Source organism: Trichosurus vulpecula, chromosome 6 (assembly GCF_011100635.1).
Source record: "Trichosurus vulpecula isolate mTriVul1 chromosome 6, mTriVul1.pri, whole genome shotgun sequence".
Lineage (NCBI taxonomy): Eukaryota > Metazoa > Chordata > Mammalia > Diprotodontia > Phalangeridae > Trichosurus > Trichosurus vulpecula.
In genome coordinates, this window is record NC_050578.1 from 203306994 (window position 1) to 203320150 (window position 13157).

General features: G+C 41.8%; 1 protein-coding gene across 3 annotated transcripts in view; it reads right to left on the bottom strand.

The window, feature by feature from the left end:
* PPP2R2C (protein phosphatase 2 regulatory subunit Bgamma) overlaps positions 1-13157 on the bottom strand; it is a 393716-nt gene that overhangs the window by 245069 nt on the left and 135490 nt on the right. The window contains exon 1 of one of the 3 annotated variants that reach the window (XM_036763510.1): positions 7218-7985. The exons of the other annotated variants lie outside the window; for them this stretch is intronic. The gene's annotated coding sequence lies outside the window, so the exon portion shown is untranslated. Of the gene's footprint in view, positions 1-7217; positions 7986-13157 lie in introns of those variants that run through there. 3 annotated transcript variants of the gene reach the window in all.

Consider the following 13157-nt stretch of genomic DNA (forward strand, 5'->3'; position numbering starts at 1 on the left):
CACATCCTATATCTCAACGTTACCCACAAGTGGTCCGCTTCTTTAATCAAGACCTCTGCATTCATCTGGCTAACAATAGCCTGTTTTTCTCTCTTTCTCCCTATGCTTTACCTTTCCTAAATCTATTCTTTGCCCTCATCAAGATCTCTAATCCTCCACTCTTTAGTTCTTTCTCAGGCTATTCTCTCTGCTCCATCTTCACTTTCCCCCCTTCCCAGTCTCAGCCTTACAGTTAACCAATTCAGCCTTACACTGTTATCTACTCTTGAATCTCTCAAACACCCTTCCATTGTTGTTCATCCCTTGACAAACCTCTTCTCTGGATTAACCCCACCATCCATTGCCTCTGTTCCTTTTCATGCTCTGTTACATGGTGCTGGAGGAATTCGTACAACTGTGCTAACAGTACACAATAAATTTATATATTATCTAACTTCAACTTGACCTCACTAGAGCAAGAAAATCCTCCCATTTCTCCTTAATTGATTTTCTAACTCATTCTCCACAGAGACTATTACAAACCTTCTCTTCTATCCACAACCCTCTCTTATCTTCCCTTTCCTCTCTCTCAGCTAAAGATCTTGCCTCATACCTGACTGAGAAAATGGAGGTCATTCCCTGTGAACTCCTTCTTTTCCCCCTCTCTTCATTGCAAAACCCCTTGACATCATCCCCCACTCTCTCCTCCTTTCCCCTAGTCTCTGACAAAAAGGCTACGTGCCTTTGATCCTATTCTCTTCCAACTTGGAGATCACAACCTCCATTGAATCCCTCCATTCTCTCTTATCTTCAACTTCTCCCTTTCTATTGATTCCTTTCCTACTGCCTTCAGACATGCTCAAGGAATACTTGCCTCTCCATACTCACTTCTACTTCACTCACTTCTCACTTCAGAATCCCCTTTTTTCTTTAACAACAACAAGAAGCACTTACTAAGAGACAGGCACAGTGGCGAGCACCAGGGAAACAAATACAAGAATAAAGATAGTCCCTGCCCTAGAGGAAACTTACATTTTAATGGGAGAAGACTACACATAAAAGAAAGCGTAAGGAGCGAGGGAAGTGATGAGGGTATTCATTTGAGTGGAGAAAGTCCAGAGAGTCAGCAGTAGAGTCTGGTAGAGAAATAAGGACATGCCTAGTCTAGGAACTTTCCTTAAAACAGAGGTTCTGGAAGAAATCCATCAAGCAGAGGAAGGGGCCCAAGGGTACAATGAACTTCCAGGGTAAGAAGAATGCTGTAGCACGATGGAGAGAGTCAGAAATGGATCCTAGAGAGGAATGAGCTTCAATAAGAAGTTTAAGCACCACCTTCTATATGATTTCTTTTCTTATACCATCAATTTCTAATGACCTCATTCCTAAACTATCTTCCATTAAGCTATTTTATATTTATGTGTATTTATTCCTCATATTTACTCTGCACATGTTTTAATACACGTATATACATATATGTGTGAAAATATATGTATGTGTACAGATTTGTTGTCCCTATTAAAATGTCAGCTCCTTATGTGCAGGGATTGTTCCATTCATTGTGTTTATATCACCAGTGCCTAATACTGTGCCTGCAAATAAAAAAAATGTTTGTTGATGGATTGATCTATCAACTCTCCTAGTTTAATAAGCTTAAATCAAACACCAAGGTTAATGATTATTTATTAGCAGTGTAAAAAACCATCCACCAATGTATACCACAATGAAAAAGATCACAGATATAAATACCTCTGATCACTGAATATAAATGATTATTTCTCCTCAGCTCTGGAAATACAGTCCGACCATTCAGCTTTCTCAGGATGACAAAGTTTCTCAAGAATTCTCTAGTTATGAATTTAATATCCTATGGCCTCCACAGCATAAAAGTTAAACTCAAGTATCTCAGGAATGTTTCCCTGGTGAATCCAAAAGATAACAATTGACTCCTTCAGTCTTCCAAGAAAGAAGAACTCAGTCTTTTCTCCTGTTGCTTCACAAAAGTTTCTCTCCAGCCATGACAATTAACAGTCTTAAAATTGACAGTTCAATTGCCTCCCTTCCAATATCATCCCAATATTCCCTACGAAAGATGCAGAAACAGTATACATAGTTACTGTTACTGGGAAGGGCTACTGAAGCTAGGCTTACAAAAGTAAGCTGAGAATTTCAGAAATGGGCACATTACAGGGATACAAGTACTCCTGCCCAAAAGCAAAGGTAAAGTCATAACATTCCCAGGATGGTGTGGTAGAAAAGGGGCAGGGCTGGAAGTCAGAACAGAATTCTAGTCTTCACTTTGCCACTAATTCATTGGGTGACCTCGGGCAAATTACTTCATCTACAAAGATTGTATTTACTTTGTCTAAGAAAAATGTAAGATTCAGGTAAGATTATTTCTAAGGTCCCTTCTGGCTCTAACATTCTTTTTTTCTATGGTTCTACAACAGAGGTTCTCAATCTGAGGACAGATTATTGGCGGGGCAGGGTCTATAAACTTGCATAGGAAAAAAAAGCACATCTTTTTTTTTATTATCCTCTCACAGAAAATCAGCATGTCCTTCAATTAAATGGTTTTTTTTAATCATCATTCTAAGAGGGGTCCATAAGTTTCAACAGACTGCCAAAACAGTCCATTACACACAAAAAAAGCTTAAGAACACATGTTTTGGAAGATTAGAGAATCCTATTACGCTGGAAGAGTTTACCTGTACCCCTATAAACTAGAGCTATGATTGTACAAGTCTACAGAACAAGTCCCAGATTCGACCATCAGCAAGTCACTTCACCTTAATGGACCGTAGTTTTCCAATCTGTAAAATGAGAGTTTGGACCAAATGATCCCTAATGTCCTTTCGAGTTCTGACATTCTGTGTTCTAAATTTTAAGTTCTCTTCCACGTATAAGATTCTATGTTTCAAGGTCCCTTCAAGTTTTAACAATCTAATTCCAAGATGCCTTCTAAATCTATGAAACACAAGATCCCACTGGCTGCAAGTTAGGACTCTAAGAGAAGTCCATGCTTCACCTAGATTACTTCTGGGCATAACAGAACTTCAATTTTTTACATGAAGAAGGCAAAAAGTATAAATTTTCTCAGGGGGAAAGATCAGAAAAGTTTAAACTGGCCTCCTTTGGAGAAGATAGCTTAATTTGATAAAGAGACTTCCCCCCCGCCCCCCACTAAAATCCAGGGCAGAAATTGAGGGAATTTCTTTAGGAGACGTTAAACATAAGTGGAAGGCAAGGAAAGAGAAACAGGTTATAAAGAATCCATTACAAACTGTGTGATGTAGGTCAAGACAATCTCTGCAAACTTTTGTTTCTTCATCTGTCAAAAGGGAATAATAATGCTTACTTTACCTAATCCCAAAGACTTGGGAGAACGAGTTTTTAAAAATCTACAAATTTTTTAACAACAATAATTACATTAGCATTAAGTTGGGTGAAAAGAACTAATTTTTTACATTATTATTTCTTAAAGCCTGGATCTGTGATTTCAGTCTAAGAAATTCACTCTGTCACTGAAAAGTCTTGGAGAGTTGTCTGGGCCACCAAGAGGTTAATCATTTGCTCATGGTCCCATAGTATGAGTTAAGGGTGGAATTTGAACCCAGGTCTTCTACACTCCCAGGTCAAGTCTATATCTCAGTTTCTCATTTATTTTCATCAAGATTTGAGAACAACTTTCTGAAAAAAATCCCTTCTGTTTTTGACCAGATTATATGAGAGTCTAAAAGCTAGGAATTCTTTCCATTTTTTAAAATTATATTAATTATATTTAGTGCAAATTGGGTTCATCCTAAGGGAACTTTCCTCATTTGACCTTTACTTCTTTTATTCCTCACTAAAACCCTGTGGTAATCAGGACAGATTTTTACCGCCAGGAAGGCAGGAGCCCCCTTTCCTCCAAACTTTGTATGCTAACCCCCTCCATGCCCACATTAGCTCCTCCCTCAGCAACGCCTTGTGCTCTACACTCAGGAAACACCTAATAAATAATCGTTGAATGAATGAACAATCCTGTGAGGTAGATAAGATTGACAGTATTGTCCCCATTTTTCAGATGAGAAAATCAGAGCCCAGAATAGCTCTGTGATTTTCCCATAGTTATACAACTAATAAAAGATGGAGGTGGTGCTAGAACCCAGGTCTTCTAACTCCTGGAACAGTATTCTTGCCATTACAACATTTACCCTGAAGAATGATACCAGAAGTTACTGCCTGATGAATTTCAATGAAAGAAATTCAGACAGGTCAGTTTCCTTTAATTTGGCATTTAACCTGAAGTCCACAAAATTTTAAGTGTTTATGGTGCATTTAGGTGGTTCTGTGAATTTGGATGGAAAACAAGTCACATCTTTATCTTCACTAATCTCTAAAATTTAGAATTTCTTTTAACTATGATTTTTTTTTAAATAAGATTTTGAGAAGGGGCCCATAGGCTCTCCAAGATGGCCAAAGGGGTCCATGACATGGTTAAGAACCCTCACCTTGATTCATGCGACCTTCTTCTCAGAGGTAGCTAGGGTAGCTTTGTCACAGGCAATGACCTCTAAAATCTCTCACTGGCAGAATGGCATACGCACAGGTACATATTTATTGCTTGCGGCACTGAAAGAGTAAATGACTGGCCTGAAGTTCCATAACCAGTCTGTGTCAGAGAATGGACTTGAACTCAGCTTCCTGACTGAGTCTAGCTCTCTATCTACACCGCCTCTAGGCTAATACATACCAACAGCAGTTAGCCTCCTATCTGTCTGCTCTACAGTGCATAGATGAAATAACATCTCAAAGAACCAGCATCCCAACTAAACCATGCAACAAAGGCCTGTTGTGGGCTCCGGGAACTAAAGAAAGCCACATGGGAAACTCGTTTCCCAGCTCTAAAGGGCTGCATTCCCCTGCCCCAGGTAAGTAGCTTCTCTTTCCTTTTCCTCTCTCCCTCCTCAGAGCAGAAGCTAAAACCAAAGACGCCAGGGCTGGGTATGAGTCAGCAGTGTCAAGTGGTGCGTAAGGGGACGTTTCCAAGCTTAAGACACTATGGTGACAGTTGAGCCAAATCATTACAGCACTAGAATTTCACCCAGCGGTCATGTTAACGATTAGACTCTGCTCTGCTTGAGTCACGATTGCAGAAAAAGCTGCAAATGGAACATATATTTTAATTGCCAGCATTTACTGGACTGCTGTTGTCACGAGCAGCATCTTGACAAAAGCCTCAGCAGTGTTTTGTTTTTACTTCCTGTGGAGGCTAAAGAAACCTGGATGTTGACATAGCCTATTAGAGTCAACATTTTTTGAGAACTCATATAGATTCTAAGTGTATGTGCGTGTGTATCTGTATGTATCTGCATTTAAGAGGGTTTTTTAATGTATAGGTGTATCTATAGGGAGGGTCACCCGATTTGGAGCTGGAAGTGACCTTGTGGAAGTCATTTACTAATTTAACTGGAGCTGAGCTAAATGAGGGAGGTCTAACTCCCTCATTCTTACAGATGAAGAAACTGAGACCCAGACATACGAAATGATTCCCCTAAGGTCACACAGATCATAAGTAGCCCAGCTGGAATTTTTACCCAGGTCGCAGAATCACAGAATTTTAGAGACCCATGAAGCCATTTAGTCCAACCCATACCCAAAAAAGAATCCCCACTATGACAGACCTAACAAGTGGCCATACAGCCCTCTCACTTCAAATCTTACAACCCACTGTCATACATATATCTATTTATATGTATTTGTGTATATTTGAGTATATATGTATATACATATATCTGCACACATATAGATGAATTGTGTATGAGTGTACATATATGTAAGGGCATGTTTATATGCATTGTATACATGTATGCTTATTTCATTGAACATATTTATTGTGTATGCATACCTATGTGTATATACTATGTATTTATCATAACACCTCTATCTGCAAAGCCCAAGAGTACTTCATTATTAGAAAATTCCTCTAACCTAAGCAACAGCTCTCCATTCAAGACGCTGGTAATATTGCTTTAAAACAACAACAACAAAGAAAAACCACCTTGCAATCTATTTTCAGTATTGCAAAATAATCCCTCCTGAATCTGGGAAACCTACAATCATCAATAAGCAAGAGGCAGTCAAACTGATCCAATTCTAGGTTGCAGCAGGATACTACTCAAGGATTAAACCTTCATCAAATGGCTACCAGGCCTGGAGATTCACTCTCTAATCCCCACATTGAACTTTTGGTTATAAACTGTAAAAGGGCCACCCATAAATCACAGGTGTCACTGCCACTAAGCAAGGTCAAAGCAAACAAATTCTTCGAAGTTGCTGACCTACATAGAGAGGCTGGCTACCCTTGGCATCTGATTCAGCCTACCTCAGGAAGGCCCAGCTCTAGCCACCAACTTTTCAGCTTTCCAACATGGAGCTCAGTTTGAGCATGGGCAGGGACATGTTACTGATTTTCAAGCAACTTGGCTCAGCAGAATCCTGAAGGCCTGGCCCAGTGTCAACTGCCCAGTTTTTCTTGACTCAATACATATTATTAGGCAGCCACAACTAATCAGATACAGTCTTTTTCCTTCCATCAAAAAGCTGATTTCCTTTGAATAAAAATATATAGATATATAGATCCACATACATACATATACACATACACACATAAAGAATGAAGGCACAGAGATCCCTAATGGACAGACCGTGCACTCAGGTTTCTTCTAGGTCCATGTTCCTCTCAGGGGAAGAAGCAACCCAGAAAATTCTCTGCTGCTGGCTCTGAGCTGGCTACCAGAGTGAGATGTAAAACCTTCACATCCAAACCTTCAAGCCAATAACTTTAAAACACATGATTTTTTTCTGCCAAGTTAAGCCTCCGTTTTCCGCATTTAGGACAAATTAAATATGCAAACCCTTGTTCCTGCTTTCCTCACAGGGAAACTGTAACTGCGACCCACCCTAGCGCAATCCAGGCTGCTCTGATCCCACCGTCCCCTGTCCCCTCGCCCTCTTCCCACCCCTCACCCCAGCCTACAGAGTTCAGCATACTATGACAGAATACCCTTGCTCTCTGCAAATCTAGACTGATTCCATCGCATCCATCATACCAGGAAGGGGGTGGGGGGGGTGGGGTGGGGAAAGACACACACACACGCACACACACATTTGATCAATCCAGACAGACCTTCCGAGGGCATCTGGGCATGCCGACACTCCCTGGGCAGGAGGATGGGGAAGGACAACGGGGGTGTTACCTTCGGTCACATAGCTGTGGTCTCGGAGAAAGCTGTGGTTAATTTTCCGCGTGTCCGCGTCCTCGCCCATTGACAGCAGGGCTCCTCAGCATGCCCAGCCGCAGTGGACGGAGAGAATCAGTAGAGGTCGTCGCAAGAGCACCATCCATGCTGCCTAGCAGAGGCGGGGGGCTGCTTGGGCTCCGGAGCACAGCAGCATCCTGAGGGCTTATGGTGCAGCAAAGGCTGGGGTGGGGGTGCAGGTGCGGGGGAGGAAGGTTTAAAAAAAAACGGAGAACAGGGGGAGGGGGGAAACACCGCCAGGGAGAGAGAGACAGACAGCAGCTTCTAGGGGGAATTTTTCTTTTTAAATGCCACACGCCCAGGGTGGGGGAAGGCAGTAGGTGGTCTGCGTGTCTGAAGAGAAAAAAACATATGCACACACACGCACACACACCAGCCCAGCACTTTCCCCAGCAGGCAGTCAGTAGGGAAATGAGCCGGTCGTCAGTCAGGTACTCCCATGCCCAGCGAGCTCCCACGGCAGCCGCTGCTCTGGGAAGAAGCTGCGAGCAAAGCACTCCTCAGGCGACTGCAGCAAAAGAAGCTTGGGGAGGTTGGGCTCTGCTCGGCTCAGTTCTGCAGCTGCTGCTCCTGCTGCTGCTGCCTCCGCCGCTCCTGCCGCCACCAGTGCAGTCACACGCCCGTACTGCATCCGCTCGGGCCCCTCCCAGCAGCCTCCCGCCACCCACCCAACCACGTAGGGGCTGCATGGGCTAAAGTGAAAAATGAGACCGCAGGTAATTATTGGAACTCGCCACTGCTAGGGGGTGGTGGACTGGCAGGAAGGAGGCCATAAAAATTTAAAGGAGGAGGGCGCCGGGAGAGGACGCTTAGGTTGGTATCATGAGCTTGCACAAACTCTAGGATGATGGTGGCATCTGTGCCTCAGTTTCTTCCTCTGCAAAAGAAGGGAGGAGCTAGGGTGGATTAGAGGATGAATCTCCAAGGCGCTTTCAAGTTCTAATCTTCTGCGTTCCAGAGTCCTTCCACATCTGACGTTTTGTGTTCTATGTCCTAAGATCCCCTTTCAGCTCCGACATTCTATGTCCATGGAAGGTTCCTTCCAGCTCTAACGTTGCCCATTCTGAAGCTCCTTCTAGTTCTAACATTTAATAGTCTGCTTTCTCAGGTTCCTTCCAGTTCTGCTCTTCTGCATTCTAAGGTGTCCCCTAGCTCTGATGTGTTCTAAGGTGTTTCCCAGGCATTCTAAAGGCTCTTCCAACTCTCACATTGTGATCCACATGTCTTTCTAGCTTTAAAATGTTATACGTTCATATTTCAATGCTACTTTACAGCTTGCAAGGCATGTCCTTCGCAATATTCGAGGGATCCAATAAGTTACATTATGTCCATTCTACAGATGAGATAATGGAAGCCAAGAAGGATGAACTGAATTTGGGACTGGGACTGGGACTCATCTTTGGGTCTCCTGACTCTAAGTCCAGCATTCTTTCCACAGGAGGGTACTCAGGCAGAGGGCCCTGGAAGGCCTTATTTTCCAAATTGAGGGAAGAGAGATGGCAACAAAATGACAAGAGTTCCTCCATTAGTACCTAGCCCATTATGGGTCAACCATGTGATATGGAAACGAAAAAAAACATATTCTAAGAAAGGTCTCCATAAATGACTAGCTTGATATTTATTACAGATCAATCCTCATTAAAGATGAGGGAGATGGCCCAGGGAGGTCGCTCAACTGTAAGCTCATTTCCTTTCTTGACAGGATTCCTTGACTGGTACGTGAGATTTTAACAAGGCACTGGATAAAATCTCTGGTGAGGGATTTTCCTCCACCACTGAACTCACAATTAAAAAAAAAAAAAAGAGAAGTCTCCAGTAGATCTAAGGTGGGGGTCTGCCTTTGACCCTGATCAGTTTTATCACTGATAAAAATATTAGGAATCTAGATGAAGAAAGGGGGTCATATACTTGTCATTCGCAGATAACACAAAGGAATGAAGAGATAATTTGCTGGATGACATTTAGGAGCCCCCAAATCTCAGCTGGCTAGAATGATGGGGTAAATCTGACCTTTAATAGAGATAAATGCAAAAGTTCTTCTTCCGGGTTCTGAGAGTCAATTGAACAAATATTGGGTCGAAGAGGTGGGCTAGAAAAGGGTTGCCAGGAAGAAGATTTGGGGTTGCGGGGGGCCAGGGGAGGTTCATGAATTCTATACTCATTATGGATCAACAGTGGCACATAGAAACAAAATGCAATACTGCATTAAGAGAAGCTCAAAGTCTTTATTATTAGGGACAGAGCAGGGAGTGGGAGATGGGGAAATCTAGGCAATGTAAAAATAAAAGCTATCAATAAAAATCTATTTTTATCTATTTTTATCTCTTTTTTTTTTAAAAAAGAGAAACTGTCCAGAAGCAGGGAGCTGATAGACCCATTGTACTCTATGCTGGTACTCAGATCACAGGGACAGTACTGCACTAACTTTGGGTACCATATTTTGGGAAAGAAACTGATAAATATCCAGAGGAGGGTTAGCTAGGTCAGAGGATAGGAGATTTAGGGAAGTCAGCAATCATGCTGACTTCGATTAAGAGAAGGGCTGCCATGTGAAAAAAGGGACTTGGTCTACTCTGCTCGGCCCCAAAGGGCAGAAGGAGGAGCATTAGGCAGAAGTTACTGAGAAGCATAATTTAGGCTGGATGTAAGGAACTTAATAAAAATAACTAGCATTTATACAGCACTTTAAAGTTTACAAAGTGCTTTACAAATATTATCTCATTTTATCCTCACATTCTGTGAAGTAGGTGCTAATATTATCCCCATTTTACAGTTGAGGAAACTGAGGCAGATAAACTTTAAGTGACTTGCCCAGGGTGACACAACTAATAAGTTTCTGAGCTGGAATTTGAACTCAGGCATTCCTGACTCTGCTGTCCAGTCCTCTATTCACCACACCACTTAGTGGGAGCAGCAGCCTCTGCAAGTAGTGGGTTCTTCATCACCAGAGGTCTTCTGGTGGAGGCTAAATCACCATTTGTTGAGGATTTAGTTAACGAGAGGGGATGATTGCTTTTGCTGCCTGACTTCACTCTTCTGAGCCTCAATGTCCTCACTTGCAAAATGGAACAACTACTAGTCATACTACCTGCCTCACAGGTTTGTTGTGAGGAAAGTACTTTGTAAATCTTAAATAAGCTGTACTGATATTAATACTGCCTTTCAAAATCTCTGTTGAAAATACTAAATCAAATTTTAATCCCTTTTTACTTATTCATTCCTCTTTCTGTTAAATAAACATTTTTTTCATGCCTACTATGTGCTAAGCACTGGAGTAGTCATTGATTTTTCTCTCCCTATAGATCAGTGGCACTCATTTAGGACCATCAAAATAAAAATCAAATGGTCATAATACTTGAGTTAGAAACAGTTAGCCTCTATGATAAAGTACTAGCTGGTTGGTAACCCTACCCTTGATAGGAAAAAAGGCTTTCTATCACATACCCAGGGAATGTAAGATTGTTGTTTGAAATATTATGATAACCAAGTTACCATGTAATCAATATCCTTTGTGATTTATATGTTGTGCATTTAAAAACACTATCCTGAGAAAGAGAGCACATAGGCTTTCCCAGACTGCCAAAGGGTTCGTGACATCAAAAAGGTTAAGAACTTCCCTGCTTTCAAGGTTTACTTGAAGTAATTATTAGATTTATGAAACATTGGTTGCTAATATTTGTAGGATTTAGAATTACTTGTACTAATAACCCTTCTCTCCATATTACCATTACCATAATTTCCTATTTTTCCACATGTAATTTAAGAAACCAATTTGAATCCCTAGAAACCCTGAATATTTCATAAAGTCACCAACTTTGAAAAGCAGTGGCCAAGATAGAACCTACAGGTTGTAAAAGAGAGAGAGAGAGAGAGAGAGAGAGAGAGAGAGAGAGAGAGAGAGAGAAACTCTTGGGGAGGGAGACTTAAGCACAAAGCATCAATGGAGTTCCACGAATAAGTGTTACAATGCCCAAAGATGCCCTTCAGTTTCATGAGAAAACAGAGTGGAAAGAGCTCCAGACCTGGAGTCAGGAAATTCAGTTTCAAACCCCAGCTGTATCACCCTGTGACCCTCTGTTTCGTCACCTCTAAAACGGGTATACAGGGACCTATTTCATAGCAGGTACTATGAGGTACAAAGTACTTTGTAAACCTTAAAACACCATGGAACTATGTGTTATCATTTCTCAATCTTCTCACTCTTCTTAAAATGATTGTTGTTTGCTACCTGATCAATAAAAACTATGAAGCACTTTCTGAGTTCCACAGAACTTTTGTCCTCTAACTCCTACCTCAGGGGATCAAGCATATTCCTTGGCTCCTCCCTTATTTCTCTGCTCATGATGTCAGAGGGCCGAATGAAAGAAAAGAGGACAGGAACTAAACTCCTCCTGGAGGTTACTGAGGAGGTATCTGTGACACTACATATCATGGTATAGTGAAAAGAGCAATGGGTTAATAGTTAAAGAATCTGGGTTCAAATCCTAACTCAAGCAGCTTCCTGGTATGTGACCTTTGGCAAGTTATCCAACCTTTGGAGGCCACTGTTCCCTCCTCTGCAAAGTAAATAAACTGAACTAGATGATCTCTAAGCCTAGTTCTAAATCCTGTGACCTCTGTAGAGCTCAGTTTCCTCATCCGTAAAAGAGACGATATTATTTGCGCGAAACCCTCCTCCAACACCGTATAAATGGCATGGAAGTGACCCTTAAATCTAGAGGGCTTTGTCAGTGGAGACTAAGCTCTGGCTAGTCCTGCCAAACTGACACAACAGATAGAACACTGAACTCAATCAGGAGGATCTGAGTTCAAATCCAGGCTCAGAGATTTACTAGCTGTGTGACCCCAAGCAAATCACTTATTCTCTATCTGCCTCAGTTTCTTCATTTGTAAAATGAGGACAGGGTTATTGAGAAAAATGACATAGTGTTTATGAGGCGCTTTGCAAATGTAAAGAATTATATAAATGCTGGCAATTATTATTCATAATAGTCACAATAACAATAGAAAGTATCCCTGCTACAGGTCCATCAAGAGACTAGCTTACTACCAGTGGGCTGATAATTTGTTTTGGCGACACCAGTTCATCCCATTCAATGCGATTCGCTACATACATGTAAGTTACTATCATTTGGTCCCTCTAGACAGCTTCTCCTCTTGGATGCCTTAGATTGTTGGAGAGAGCATCTGAAATCAGTTCACTGCAAGGCAAACGCTCTTTCCTCCTGCCATTTTCCTAGAGCATTTTGTTTGAATCCCTGCTTTGTCCCTATCACACAATGCCAAAGTAAATTTCTCAAAGCAAAAGTCAACCCCAGCCCCTACTTAACATATACCAATTATCTCTCGGCTCAAATATGTACTCCTCTCTCTGTCATTTAAAATTTTGCCCTTCCTTCTTTTCCAGATTTCTTATACATTACTCCCCTCCACTCTTTCTATAATCCAGCCTCTCTGGCCTGATTACTGCTCCTCACGTGATGCTCCATCTCTCTCCTCTCAATCTTTGCACTGGCTGTCCTCCATGTGTGGAACACTCTTCCACCTAAATACTATTTCTCAGAACCCCTAGTTTCCTTCAGATTTCATCTCAAGTGCACCCTTCTATTTCCTTGTCCCCCTTCAGCTTCCATGATACCAGCTCCATGAGGTAAGGGGTCATATCTTATCTAAATTTTATATTCTTCACAGTGTCTAGGAGAGTGCACTGCACACAGGAGGTGTGTAACAAAGTTTGCTGAATTGAATTCATGGGCTGAGGTCTTGCTGAACCAACTTTCACCCCAGTCAACCAAGCTAGACCACCCCTCTGCCACTCTCCCCTCCAAGGGAGCACAGTTAGCCCTAAGCTAATTAATTAAAATATGGTACAATAGA